Source organism: Talpa occidentalis, unplaced genomic scaffold, assembly GCF_014898055.3.
Source record: "Talpa occidentalis isolate TD23 unplaced genomic scaffold, MPIMG_talOcc4v2.1, whole genome shotgun sequence".
NCBI lineage: Eukaryota > Metazoa > Chordata > Mammalia > Eulipotyphla > Talpidae > Talpa > Talpa occidentalis.
In genome coordinates this window covers 129,165,244-129,179,494 of record NW_026555331.1, presented here as the reverse complement: position 1 = coordinate 129,179,494, position 14,251 = coordinate 129,165,244, and the positions used below count along the sequence as shown (strand labels likewise).

At 37.7% G+C, this 14,251-nt stretch overlaps 1 protein-coding gene across 2 annotated transcripts in view; it reads left to right on the top strand.

Moving 5' to 3' along the window:
• The window catches only part of TFEC (transcription factor EC), a 185,106-nt gene that overhangs the window by 26,383 nt on the left and 144,472 nt on the right, over positions 1-14,251 (top strand). The window lies entirely within an intron of this gene.

The following is a 14,251-nucleotide window of genomic DNA, read 5'->3' as shown; positions in this document are numbered from 1 at the left end:
GTTTCTAGATTCCTGCTATGAGTGAGACCATTCCGGTATTTTCTTCTTTTTCTTTTTTGGCTTATTTCGCTGAGCCATGATCCCTTCCAGTGCCATCCATGTGCTGCAAATTGCATGTGTTTATCTTTTTTGAATGCTGAGTAATATTCCATGGTATATATGTACCACATCTTCTTGATCCAGTCATCTATTTTTGGGCATTTGGGTTGTTTCCAAAGCTTAGCTATTGTAAAACAGTGCTGCTATAAACATGAGGATCAGGTGCTCTTTGGAATTGAATGTTTTGTGTCCTTTGGGTAAATACCTAGGAGTGGAATTGCTGGATCATATTGGAAGCTCTATGTTTAGTAGGTCCAGAAAATCTCCACACAGCTCTCCATAATGGTTGGACCAGTTTGCACTCCCACCAACAGTGCACAAGAGTTCCTTTTTCTCCACATCCCTCGCCAACATTTGTTGTTGCTAGTTTTTTTAATATGTGCCATTCTCACTGGTGTGAGATGGTATTCTCATGGTAGTTTTGATTTGCATTTCCCTGATTACAAGTGATGTTGAACATTTTTTCATATGTCTGTTGGCCATTTGCATTTCCTCTTCAGAGAAGTTTCTTTTTAACTCTTCTGCCCATTTTTTGACTGGATTATTTTCTTTGTTGTTGCTGAGTCTCATCAGCTCTTTGCAGATTTTTGTGATCAGTCCTTTATCATATGTGTTGGGTGCAAAAATGTTCTCCCAGTTGGTGGGTTTCTCTTGTTTTGTTTATTGTCTCTTTTGCTGTGCAGAAGCTCTTTAATTTGATGTAGTCCCAGCTGTTTATCTTTCTCTTCACTATCACTGCTTTGGGTGATGTGTCTGTAAAGATGTCTTTGATGTGCAAATCCCGTAGTGTTTCGCCTATATTTCCTTCTATGTATTTTATGGTTTCAGGTCTTATGTCTAGTTCTTTAATCCATTTTGAGTTGAATTTTTGTGTATGGTGTGAGGTAATGGTCAAGTTCATTCTTTTGCATGTAGCGACCCAGTTTTCCCGAGCACCATATTGAACAAACTTTCTTTGCTCCAATGCATAGTCTTTGCTCCCTTTGTCAAAGATAGTTGACCAAAATCTGTGGTTTATTTCTGGATTTTTATATTCGATTCCATTGGTCTGTATGTCTGTTCTGTTCCAATACCATGCAGTTTTGATGATTATGGCTTTGTAGTAAGTTTGAAGTCTGGGAGTGTGATGCCTCATTTCCTTCTTTTTTTTCAGGAGAGCTTTGGCTATTCGGGGTTTTGGTGATTCCATATGAATTTCATCAATAATTGTTCTATTTCTTTGAAGAATGCCATTGAGATTTTGATTGGAATAGCATTGAATCTGTATATTGCTTTTGGTAGGATGGCCATTTAATAATGTTTTATTCTTCCAATCCATGAGCAGGGGATGTCTTTCATTTCTTTGTGTCTCTTCTATTTCTTTTAAACAGTGTTTTTATAGTTTTTCTTTGTATAGGTCCTTTACTCTTTTGTTAGATTTATTCCCAAATATTTGATTTTTTTTGTTTCGATAAATAAAGGGGTTTTTTTGATTTCTTCTTCTTCAGATTTATTGTTTGTGTATAGGAAGGCTACTGACTTTTGCGTGTTGATTTTGTATCCTGCCACTTTACTGAATGATTGATGAGTTGAATTAGTTTTCTGTGGAGATTTTGGGGTTCTCTATGTATATTATCATATCATCTGCAAATAGTGATAGTTTGACTTCTTCTTTTCCTATTTGGATTCCTTGGATGTCTTTCTCTTGTCTTATTGCTCTGGTAGGATTCCAGTATTATATTGAAAAGCAGTGGTGAGAGTGGACATCCTTGTCTTGTTCCAGATCTTAATGGAATTGCTTTCAGCTTTTCACCATTGAGAATGATACTGGCTGTTGGCTTGTCATAGATGGCCTTTATGATGTTGAGGTATGTTCCTTGTATCCAAGAATTTCAAGGGCATTTATCATGAATGGGTGTTGCACTTTGTCGAAAGCTTTCTCAGCATCTATTGATATTATCATATGGTTTTATATTTCTTTTGTTGATGTGTTGGATAACGTTGATTGATTTTCGGATGTTAAACCATCCTTGTGCCCCTGGAATGAATCCAACTTGGTCGTGGTGAATTATCTTATGGATACATTGTTGGATTCTGATAGCTAAATTTTATTGAGGATTTTTGCATCAGTGTTCATTAGGGAGATTGGCCTATAGTTTTCCTTTTTGTGTGTCCTTATTCGGTTTTGGTATTAGTGTAATATTGGCTTCATAGACGTGTTTGGTATTGTCCCTTCCTTCTCAATTTTTTGGAAGAGTTTGTGAAGGATAGGCACTAATTCGTCTCTGAATGTTTGGTAGAATCATTTGTAAATCCGTCAGGTCCTGGGCTTTTGTTTTTGGGGAGTTTTTAATTACCATTTCAATTTCGCTGCTTGTAATTGGTCTGTTTAGGTGTTCTATTTCTTCTTTATCTAGCTTTGGGTGATTGTAGAGTTGTAGGAATTTGTCCATCTCCTCTAGATTGTTGAACTTGTTTCCATATAACTGTTCATAGTAGTTACTGATTATTCTTTTGATTTCTGCTGTGTCCGTTGTGATTTCTCCTCTTTCATTTATGATTCTGTGTATTTGTGCCTTTCTCCCTTTTTTCCTTTGTGAGCCTGGCTAGGGGTTTCTATTTTATTTATTTTTTCAAAGAACCAGCTCTTGGTTTCATTGATCTTTTGATTGTTTTTTTAGTTTCAATTTCATTTATTTCTGCTTTGGTTTTATTATTTCTTTTCTTCTACTGGTTCTGGGGTTTTTTGTTGTTCTTCTTCTAGATCTTTGAGCTTCGAGATTAGGTTGTTTCTTTGAGTTCTTTCTTGTTTTTTGATGTGAGCTCTATTGCTATATATTTTCCTCTTATTACTGCTTTTGCTGCATCCCATACATTTAGGATATTGGTGTCCTCCTTGTCATTCAATTCAAAGAATTTTTTAATTTCTTCTTTGATCTCCTCGTTAGTCCAGTGGTCTTCCAGTAGTGTGGCTTTTAATCTCCATGAGGTAGGATAGTTCCTTGCCTTCTTTTTATGATTTATTTCTAGTTTGATGCCTTCGTGGTCAGAAAAGATGGTTGGTATGATTTCAATCTTGGTGTATCTGTTGATTTTGTCTTGTGCCCAGTATGTGATCGATCCTGGAGAATGATCCGTGTGCGCTTGAGAAAAATGTGTACTCCGTTTTTTTTGGGTTTAGTGTTCTATAGATGTCTGTTAAGCCCAAATGCTCTAGGTCCTTATTTAGAGCTTTAGTTTCTTTACTTATTTTTTGTCTTGTTGATCTATCCATTGTTGATAGTGGTGTGTTGAAGTCTCCCACTACATATGTGTTTTCTCTGATGTCTGTTTTCAGAGAGGACAACAGTTGTCTGATATATTTTTGGTGTCTTTTCGTTTGGTGAGTATATGTTAATGAGTGTTATTTCTTCTTGAAGTATTGTCCCCTTAATCATAATGTAGTGACCATTGGGGTCTCTTTTTATTTTTTTGAGTTTGAAGTCTGTTTTATCTGATATAAGTATAGCTGTTCCTGCTTTCTTTTTTGGCCCATTTGCTTGTAGGATTGTTTTCCATCCTTTGACTTTGAGCCTATTTTTATCTTTTGTAGCTAAATGTGTTTCCTGGAGACAGCAAAAGGTTGGGTTTTGTTTCTTAATCCAGGCTGCAACTCTGTGTCTTTTTATTGAAGAGTTTAGTCCATTTACATTTAGAGTTAATATTGATATGTTAGCATCTGTATTTGCCATTGTGTTTGTCTTTCCTTTGATTTTATTTATTTATTCTTTTAATAACTTTTTTTTTTTTTGGTCTTCTTTCGTTGTTATTCGTCCCTCTGAGGTTCTGGCTTTAGGATTCCTTGTAGTATTTTTGGAGTGGGGGTTTAGTCGCAATGAAATTCCGGAGTTTCTCTTTGTCTGGGAAGGTCCATATTCTTTCTTCATGGAGGAAAGAGAGCTTTGCGGGATAGAGTATTCTTGGTTGGCATCTGTTTTCTTGGAGTCTGTTGACTATGTCCTCCACTCTCTCCTTGCCCGTAGTGTTTCTTCAGAGAAGTCTGATGTCAGCCTGATTGGTTTTCCTTTGAATGTTATCTGTTTCTTCCCTCTTGTCAGCTTCATTATTTTTTCCTTGTCCTGGATTCTTGGGAGCTTTACTATTATGTGTCTTGCTGTGTTTTTCCTTTCGTCGTGGAAGTTTGGTGTTCTTCTTGCTTCTTGTATATCAATTTTCAGCTCCTTCTTCTCATTTGGGAAGTTCTCTTCAATTATATCCATGAATATTTTCTCTGTTCCTACATCTCTCTCCTCTCCTTCTGGAATTCCTATAACTCTTATATTTCCTTTCCTCATGGAGTCAGATAGTTCCCGAAGTCTTTCTTCATTCTTTTTCCTTCGTACTTCTCTTTCCTTTTCTGTTTTGGTTCTTTTTATTTCTGTGTCTTCAAGATTACTTATTCGTTCTTCCATTTCATCTATTCTGCTTTCATTGCTTTTCCCAGAGTTCTTTAGTTCCTCCATTAATTCTTTGATCTCCTGCATTTCTCTTACTTCCCTCTTTAGGGACTCAATTTCCTTCTTCTGATCTATCACTTTTTTAATCATGGCAATTTTAAATTTCTCTTCTGGAAGGCTCAGAAGTTCTTCCAAGTTGCTGTCGTTGCAATCTGGGGAGTGGTTTTCTTTTTGTGGTGTGCTTCTTTCCTGAGGAGTTTTTAGGTTGCGTGTGGTTCTTCTACTCCCTACTGTCTGTTTTCTAATTTGTCGTATGCGTTGGGACACTGTGTTGCTCGGACTGACTGACATCTTGGGTGAACTTCTCCGCTCCCTCTGGCTCTTCCAGGAGCCATCTCTGTCGTCTGGGGGAGCTTTCTGCTGGTTTTAGGCAGTTTTTACTGAAGAAATGTCCCTGTTCTCAAATGGCGAAGCGGGATGCAGTCCCTGCGCCTCCGGTTTCAGGCACACTCTTCTGCGCACCCAGTCTGCCCCAGACGTGGTGCCTGCTCCCTCTGTGGGCTCAGACTGCTGGTCGGAAGGGGCCTGGCGTGGAATAACTTCCCGGCTGGCCACTGGGTCCTCCAGAAACCTTCTGCCCTTTTCAAGCAGTCTTAAGAAATGTCCTGTTTTATAGGGTGTTAGTGACTTTTTTTTTTCCTGGTCGCTAGGTGGCGCCAGAGATCTCTCCTATTGTCCTTGGGGGGCTGTTTTTCGCCTCCCCCCACCCCGTGGGACAGAGAACAGAGCGGGAATGGTAGGGTACACCTCAACAGCTTTGGGGTGCTGTGTCTGCCTTGTGCCCCACCGTCGTGGAGAAACCACGCCCCGAATTTTCGTGCCCCGGGTCTCAGTTCAAAGCCCTCAGTTCCAGGACGCGGGCTGTAGCCCAGTTCAGTGGCGCGGGAATGGCGCCTTTTGCACCGCTCCCGTGCCTGGGCGCCTGGTTCCTGCTCACTCAGGGAGGGACCTTCACCTCAGTGAGGACCTCTGCGCGTCTCCCCGCAAGCCTAGGTCGTCTCCCCGCAAGCCTAGGTCGCAGGCGCGGGGACCTGGGCAGCGGAGATCCAGGTCTGCACTTGCTTTTCAAGAGCACCGAGCGCGCCGCGTTTCCGCGCAGGCTTACCGGCAGCCCGGGCTGTGTGCGCGTCTCCCGGGGTCTTTGTTCTTCTCTAATGGCGCCCGGAGCCGTTCGCTCACCGCCGCGGCGGATCCTGCAGGGTTCGTCTCAGCTCCCGTTCACGGGGTGTGGTGGCTGCAATAGTTCCTTTCCACTCACAGTCCCGCTTGCTGCGTCGTTTGTTCTTGTGGGCCGTTTTGTTTGTTGTTCCTCCTCTCTGCCGGTCGGAGAGTGCCGCCTCTGTGGGCGGGGGAGGGGAGCAGGGTTCTGCGCTTCCCTCCCTTCTAGTCCTCTTTTAGGGCCACTTTCTTCTTCGGGCAGTTCACTGGCGTCACCCGTTTATCTTCCGTGTCCCAGTTCTCACTGGGACCTGCCGCTTTTCCTCCCTATTCACTTTTTTTAATGGGAGATCTTACTCGCAGCGTCTCCTCGCCGCCATGTTGCTCCGCCCCCTATCTGTTTTTACTCAATTTCTAAGCTGTTTTAATAACTATTGCTTTGTAATGTAAAGTCAGGGAGCATGATACTTATATTTTTGTTCTCTTTTTCCCCTCAGGATTTCTTTTCTATTTGGGGTCTTTTGCAGTTCCAAATGAACTCCTGATTTTTTATTCTATTTATGTGGAGAAGCCACTGAGATTTTTGATAAAGATTATATTGAATCTGTATATTGCTTTAAGTAATATAGGCATTTTAACAATGTTAATTTTTCCAATCTATGGGCATGGAACATCCTTCCACCTCTTTGTGTCTTCTATTTCTTTCAGCAATGATATATGCACTCCCATGTTCATTGTAGCATTATTTGTAATAGCCAACAGTTGGAAACAACCTATGTGCCCATTGGTATGGTATATGTAAACACAATGGAATACCATTTAGCTATAAAAAAAAAAAAGATGAAATGTTGCCATCTGCAAGCATTATACCAAAAGGGTATAATGCTTAGTAAAATAAACCAGACTAAGACAAAAAAAATGCTTTTCTTTCATATGTGGTATGTAGAGAAATAAACAGATGAACTAAATTAAGCAGAAATAAACTTTTGAACTATAAGACCAATTTGTGTTTACCAGAAGGAAAAGGATAGTTAAATTGAAACAAAAGAAATAATTGTATGATGAAGGATAGAATTGGATATTAAGTAGTGAAGTAATGTAGTATAGACATGTTGATTTTCAGTGATGTACACCTGAAGTTATATAATGTTATAATGCAGTGTTACTCCTGCAAAAAAATTATAGAACATAAAGTATAGGAAAGATTCTCTGAAATGTTGAAGACATAACATGAACTCAAAACTCTTGCTATGATTGTAAGTCCCCATACTATACTCTTAAGTGACAAATTTTAATTGAAGATATTTCAAAATAAAATTTAGTATTGCATGTAAAAGCTGACATAGAAAGAGTGAAATAAATCTAATTTAGGTTATATCTTTCATATAGCCTACAATTTATGTGTGATGCAGAATTACTTGACCATAGGTAGGGATAAGGGGAAAATATGTTAATACCATCCTAATGACTATTAGGATAAAACCTTCATTTTGGGTATGAGGAAACAGAAGCCAAAATGTCATTTTCAAGTATGAACATAAAGCCTTTAGGAGACCTATCTAGATTCTACATCCTGAGTTCTTTTCTTATTAAACTGAGATGAGATGGAAGATGTCAGTTTGTGGCTATGCTCAGGATGTACAAGTAAGTACTTGAGAAATCAAGCAGAAATTCTATAGAATCACAGTATAGAGCTACAAAAATATATGTGAGCCATTTCTATGTGGTCAAGGCTCAAGGTGGGTGCAGTTATGGGGAAGCCCATACACATGAAATAAACATTTTTCTTTAATATCTCCTTTTCTTATGTCTTTTTCTCCACCTCCTCCTTTTCTTATGTCTCAAGTGTCTTGTGCTAATTGTAGCTTGATTGTAATTTTAGAAGTAGTACTGAAAAAGCTTACTATTGAAAATAAATTTTTATTCTCAAAATATGTATGGACATGATATATTAGTTTCTTTTAATCGAGGGAACACTGGTTTACAACATGTGTATGATTTAGAAGTACGGGATCATGTCTTACAGATGTATGTTACCATACCACACCCAACCACCCAGGTACTGAAAATCCTTCAACCTAGTATATGTGTGCCTCCACTTTGTTCTTCCCCCTCTGTCTCCCCTTCTGGTAGCCACAATTATACAGTGACATTTCTGGGGTTTATTATTGGTTTGGTCTTATCCCACACTTTGTTTTGTTTATCTCTATTCCACAAATAAGTGGCACATATAAGTTCCACATATAAGTGGCACTATCTGGTATTGTTTCTCCTGATTTATCTTGCTTAGGATAATCTCTACTACCATCCTCATTGTCCCAAAGTCAACAACAGTTTATCTTCTTTACAGCTGAGTAGTATTCCATTATGTATATATATCATATCTTCCTAATCCACTCATCTGTCTGTGGACACTTAGGTCGTCTCCATAGCTTGGTTATTTAAATAGAGCTTCAGTGAGCATAGGTGTGCATATTTCCTTTTAAATTACTGTTTTTGCATTTTTGGGGTAGATACCTAGGAGTAGAATTGCTTGATCATGTGATATATTAGTTTTTAATATATTGAGAAATCTCCATACTGCTTTCCATAGGGACTTGACCTGTCTACATTCCAGTAGTATATAAAGGTTCCCTTTTCTCCAAATCCTTGCCAATACTTGTTGTTTCTGGTCACTTTAATATGGGCCATTCTCATAAGTGTGAGGTGGTATCTCATTGTAGTATTTATTTGCATTTCTCTGACAATAAGTGATGATAAAAGTGCCTATTTATCTTATCTATCCAGTTTTTGATTAGGTTATTTGTTTCCTTTGGGTTGAGTTGTATTACTTCTTTGTCATTCTTGAATATCAACCCCTTATCAGATGTATGGTGTGCAAATATTCTCTCTCATTTCATAGGGTGTGTTTTTGTTTTTGTGACTATTTCTTTCATTGTGCAGAAGTTTTTTAGTTTGATGTAATCTTAATTGTTTATATTCTCATTTGTTTCTCTTCCTATTGGAGATGAATCCACAAATATTTCGCTGAAGGTTATGTCTTGGAGTGTTTTGCCTGTGTTTTCTTCTAGAATTTTATGGTTTCAGGTCTTACATCTGAGTCTGTTATCCATTTTGAGTTAATTTTTGTGTATGGGGTGAGAAAATGGTGTAGTTTCAGTCTTTTGCATGTGGCTGTCCAGTTTTCCCAGCACCATTTTTTGAAGAGATAGTTTTTCTCCTATGAATACACTTGGTTTCTTTGTTATAGATTAACTATTAATAAATATACAGGTTTATTTCTGGGTTCTCAGTTCTGTTCCATTGTTTGTGTGCCTGTTTTTGCTCTAGTACCATATTTTCTATTATTATCAAGCTTTGTAATATATTTTGAAGTCTGGGAATATGATGCTACCACTTTCTTCTTTTTTCTCAGGATTGCATTGGTTATTTGAGATCTTGTGGGTCCATATGAATTTCAGTAATGTTTGTTCCATTTCTTTGAAGAGTGCCATTGAAACTTTGATAGGGATTGCATTGAATCAGTATATTGTTTTGGGTTAGATGCCATTTTAGCATTGTTAATTCTTCTAATTCATGAGCAGGGAAAATCTTTCCATTTCTTTGTGTCTTCTATTTCTTTTAACATTGTCTTACAGTTTACATTTTTTAGGTCATTCACCACCTGTGCTAAGTTTATTGTAATTATTTAATTCACTTGATGCAGCTATAAATGGCATTATTTTTTCAATTTCTTCTTCTAGCTCATTGTTTGCATATAGGAATGCAACTGATTTTTCTATATGATTTTTTTAACTGCCACTTATATCTGACTTATAAATGACTTGTATCTTTAAGTTTTTTGAATATGACATACCAGTCTTTCCTTTCCCTTCTATATGATTTTTTTTAACTGCCACTTATATCTGACTTATGAATGACTTGTATCTTTAGGTATTTTGAATATGACATACCCGTCTCTCCTTTCCCTAGTGTTTTATTCAAGAAATCAGATGTAAGCCTGATGGGGATACCTTTATAGATTTTCCCCTCTAATCACCTTCAGTATTCTTTACTTAGAAGTTTCACTGCTATATGTGTTGGTGTAGGTCTCATTACATTTAGTTAGCTAGATGTTCTTTTAGTTTCAGAGACTTGTATATTTATTTCCTTCTCCAGGTTTGGGAATTTTCATCTATTATTTCTCTGAATAAGTTCTCTGTTCCTGTCTCTCTCTCTTTCCCTTCTATAATACCCATTCTTCTTTTTTTTTTTTTTTTTAAAGATGTCCCAGATTTTTTTTTAAGATTTATTTATTTATTTATATAAGCACTGGATACAGTCAGAAGCATGGGAGGGTGAGAGAATTCACCAGAGCCAGAGCGGAGAACAGAACAGGCAGAGTGACGAAGTACACTGCTGAGGGGAGCAGCAGGCGGCAGGAGAGGTCTGCGCACCATGTGGGACCCTCGCCCGGCGGCCGGGTATCAAACTGGCTCTTTAGAGGCTGTGGGCAGCTTTGCAACCCAGCGCTCAACTACTGTGCCACGGGGGAGGCCCAATACCCATTATTCTTATAATGCCTTTCCTCATGGTGTTGGAGAATTCTTGAAGTGTTTAATTTTTTTCTTCATATTTCTCTTTCTTTCATATTAATTCTTTCTGCATTATCATCTTTGAGGTCTAGTAATTCAATCTTTCCTTTGGTCTACATTCATAGCTTTCTACAGAATTTTTTTAATTTCCTCTGTTGATTTTTTTTAATATCCTGAAACTGTTATTTTCTTATTAAAATCATCAATTTCTGTCTGCCATCATTAATTTTTATGTTTCAGGACTTTTGTTTTTCTGAGTATTCTTGTATTTTTTTATCAGTTTCTCTGTGTTTTCTTCAATTTTTAAACTTATTTTATCTTGGCAGTTTTTAATTCTGTATCTATAATGAAGAAGAGGACTTACATGTCATGGTGAAATATTTCATGGAGAAATATTTCATGGAGAAATATTCCCTTGAGGACTTAGAATACATGTGTTGTCTCTTTCCTTTTCCCATCTTAGAGTTTTTTTCTGTTATTTACTCATGTCCTAAGCATGCAGAACTTCCACTTCTCCAGCAGATGGCACTGTATGTTGGGGAAAACTGATCTATAGCTGCTGAGTCAGGGGATGGTGTTGGGGCTAGTCATTGGTGAAAGAGGTGTGTGGGGTTGTTAGCATTTGTGCCACCTCTGAGAGTCATTATCTCTGGGTTTTCAAACCTGTATCTCTATAGTCTGTGTACTTAGCTTTTAGTGCTGCTTCACAGGATCAGCTCCAGTCCCAAGGTTCATGGGGAGGTACAGTGCCACTCTGCATACCACCTTCTTCAGTGGGGACTCTGCCTGTCCAGCTCACTGTAGCACTTCCACACTTATCTCCTCACAGTCATGGTACATCTCCACACCACTCAACTCTCCTTTCCAGGGCAGCCAAGCAAACATGGGAGCATGGTCTGAACTACTATTTCCAGACTTGGTTGCAATCTACAGGCACCTCTCTCCATGTACCATATTGTGTGTGTGTGAATTTCCTCAGTGTCCCTTCTATCACACTCAGCATTGGTTTCTGGTGTTCAGCAGGCACTTGTTTCACTCCACATCACTGAATCCTCAGAGTTCAGTGGCTCTCTGAACCTCCTTAGATTATTCTCTTGGGAGAGAAGTAGGGGACGTCCTCTGACACCATCTCCACCTCCTTCCAGTGCTTGATATCCATGATATAATTTTTTGAAAAACAAATAATGTTTCAGAAATGATAGCATTTAATATTAAAATTTGGTTTTTGTTAATATGCTCAATTACCTGATTTGAATGTGCTTTAAGAATAGGAATTTTCTTTGTCCCTCTTGCAGATGTTATCATTATGATGATGGGAAGCCTTTAGGCAGTGTAGAAAGTAACAAGAATTGTTAGAAAGTAACAAGAATTGTAGTGCTGGAACTAGGAGAAGCTGAGACATTTGTTTTAGGTACAAAATTTAAAGGGACAAGGGGAAAAAAACTCAAAAATTAAGAAAGACAATATTTAATAAAAAATAATTTGTAATGTAAAAAATGCATAATGAACAAAGTATCACAGATTAGTAATAGTACAATGCTGAGTCATATCAGAGCTAAAAGCAAAAGGGGAAAATTAATACTGATCTGAGAGTTGGGGAGGAATAGGGAGTTTTATTTCACTGGTAAACTGTATTTTAATTAGGTAGCCAGGCCACATGGAATGTTAAAAAGGAAGTAGAAAGTTAGAAATATATCTTCAGTCAGTAATCTAACCTTTTTGACATTTAAGTCTCCTGATTAAATGTGTGGACTGAGGGTGGCATGGTGGGGAATGGGCTTGGAGATGCTGGTCATTTCTTCCTGGAACTGTTTTTTTTTTTTTTTTTTTTTCTGGCACTGTGAAGACATTAGAATTGGTAAAAGCAAAATCTCACTGAGTTTAATAGGATCACAATAAAGAACACAGACAATACAAACCTTTGACTTAGACCTCTGAGGTAGACCCTCGCACACTTGCTGTAGGTCAAATGGCACAGTAAGATGTACACTGTGGATATAAGTCAACTGTATAAACAAGGAGTTGACCTTTGTAGAATTGTCTTTCTCTGATATCTTAAATAATGTGATGTTTAACCATGTCATTATAGTTGCTTCCCTTTACCTGGCTAACTTCTATTCATTATCCAGTTCTTAATTTAAATATTCATTTCTCATGGATATTTGTCTCTTGAATTCTCAGTATAGATTAGATCTCCCATTAGATATGTTCATTGGACCATGTATTTCACATTAATCAAAATGATAAGTGTATTAGTCAGGGAGACAGAAATCATATGAGGTCTTCCAAGGAGAGTGAATTTAATGGAGAAATCGTTAATACAAATGGTGAAAGGGTTGATTCCACATCCTGGATTCTTTTCCTATTACATAGAGTTCATTGATATGGAAGATGTCAGATTGTGAGCTACACTCAGGAATGTAAATGCAAGATGAGGAATTGTATTGTGACTCTTAAGGGTTTCTAGCAGTGAGCTATTCATAGAATTGTTCAGGAGGACAATTTGGTATGGGCTAGTATACCTGAAAAGAGGAAATCAGTGCCAAAGATGGGATTCCTAATGGGTCATACCCACTTTCAGAGATACCAGCACAAGGCAAGGAGAGAGGGAAAATATTCAGAGAAAGACCCTTGGCAACAGAGATGAAGACCCTACCCTGCCAATATTGCAGCAATGTCCCTCATTAGCCAAACCTGGCTGGACATAAGTTGGCAAAGAATTATGAATAATACAGTTTATAAGGATCTCTGGCACCTGTAATACTACATAGAACATGGGAGGAAGGAATTGAGTGAGACAAATGATTGATGTTAGTATACAAAATAATTATATGTAAATTAATGCTTTTGCCAGTATAATGTCAATCTCTCCAGACAGTCTGTAATTTCTATGGGTCAGGAGTGTTTCTTCCTTATTCACAGATGTATTCCTAGAACCTTTCATATTGCCTGGTGCATAGAGGATTTTGAATGAATGAAAAAATAAATGAACATGTTATTGCCACTGTACTTTGAAGAGTCATGTTCTCCACTGACAGCTAGTTGTGTGCTCTTTCAATGCAAGTGTTAACAAGAGCTCCTGATAAAACACAACACAATAAAGCCTCTATTTGAAGAAAGTGGGGAACAGTGATAACAGTGATAACAGTATTAGTAGGTAACAGAGTTTCAGAGATTAGAAAGTATTCTTCAGCCTGAGTCTTAGTTGCTTTATCCATCTTGCCCTAATACTTCATAGGACACTCTAGTACACATATCAACTTGGGAGAATTTTCTAAGAAGTGGGAAAAAAGACATTAATTGAAATGGATTTAAAGAATGGTCAGTGTAGCTTAAACTTACAAGCTACATGTCATAGGACAATCTTCCTAATGTTTGTTGCAAGACAATGTTTAGTATGCAATTCACATTATGTCAGAGGAGGATCACCCTTCTTTCCTTATAACACTTTTCTGTTATGCTCTCCTTCTGTGACCCCAGTTATGTGTATATGTAGCTCATTTAAATAGTCTCTCAGGTCACTCATGTGCTCTTAATTTTTTCAGCATTTTTTGTTTGCTTAGTTTGAATAGTTTTGAATAGTTTTGTTTGCTTAATTTGAATAGTTCCTACTGTTACAGCCTTAAATTCACTATCTTTGCTTACATAGTGTCCAAGGCACTGTTAATCTTATCTTATATGTGTGTGTGTGTATTTTACTTTATTATAAATTTTATTTGGCTTGCTAAAACAATAAAGGAACAGAGACTTTTTTTTTCTCTGCCCAAGGATTCCTAACTACTATTGGTAAAGTTAATGATCACAGGGAAAATGCAAAACCCAAAACACACAATTATGATAACAGATAAATAGAAAATGACCATATCATCACCATTATTACTTAATTTTCTTAGCTAACTGTCTTCATTGTTGGTGTTTCCTTGTTATAATACCTTCCTGATTGCC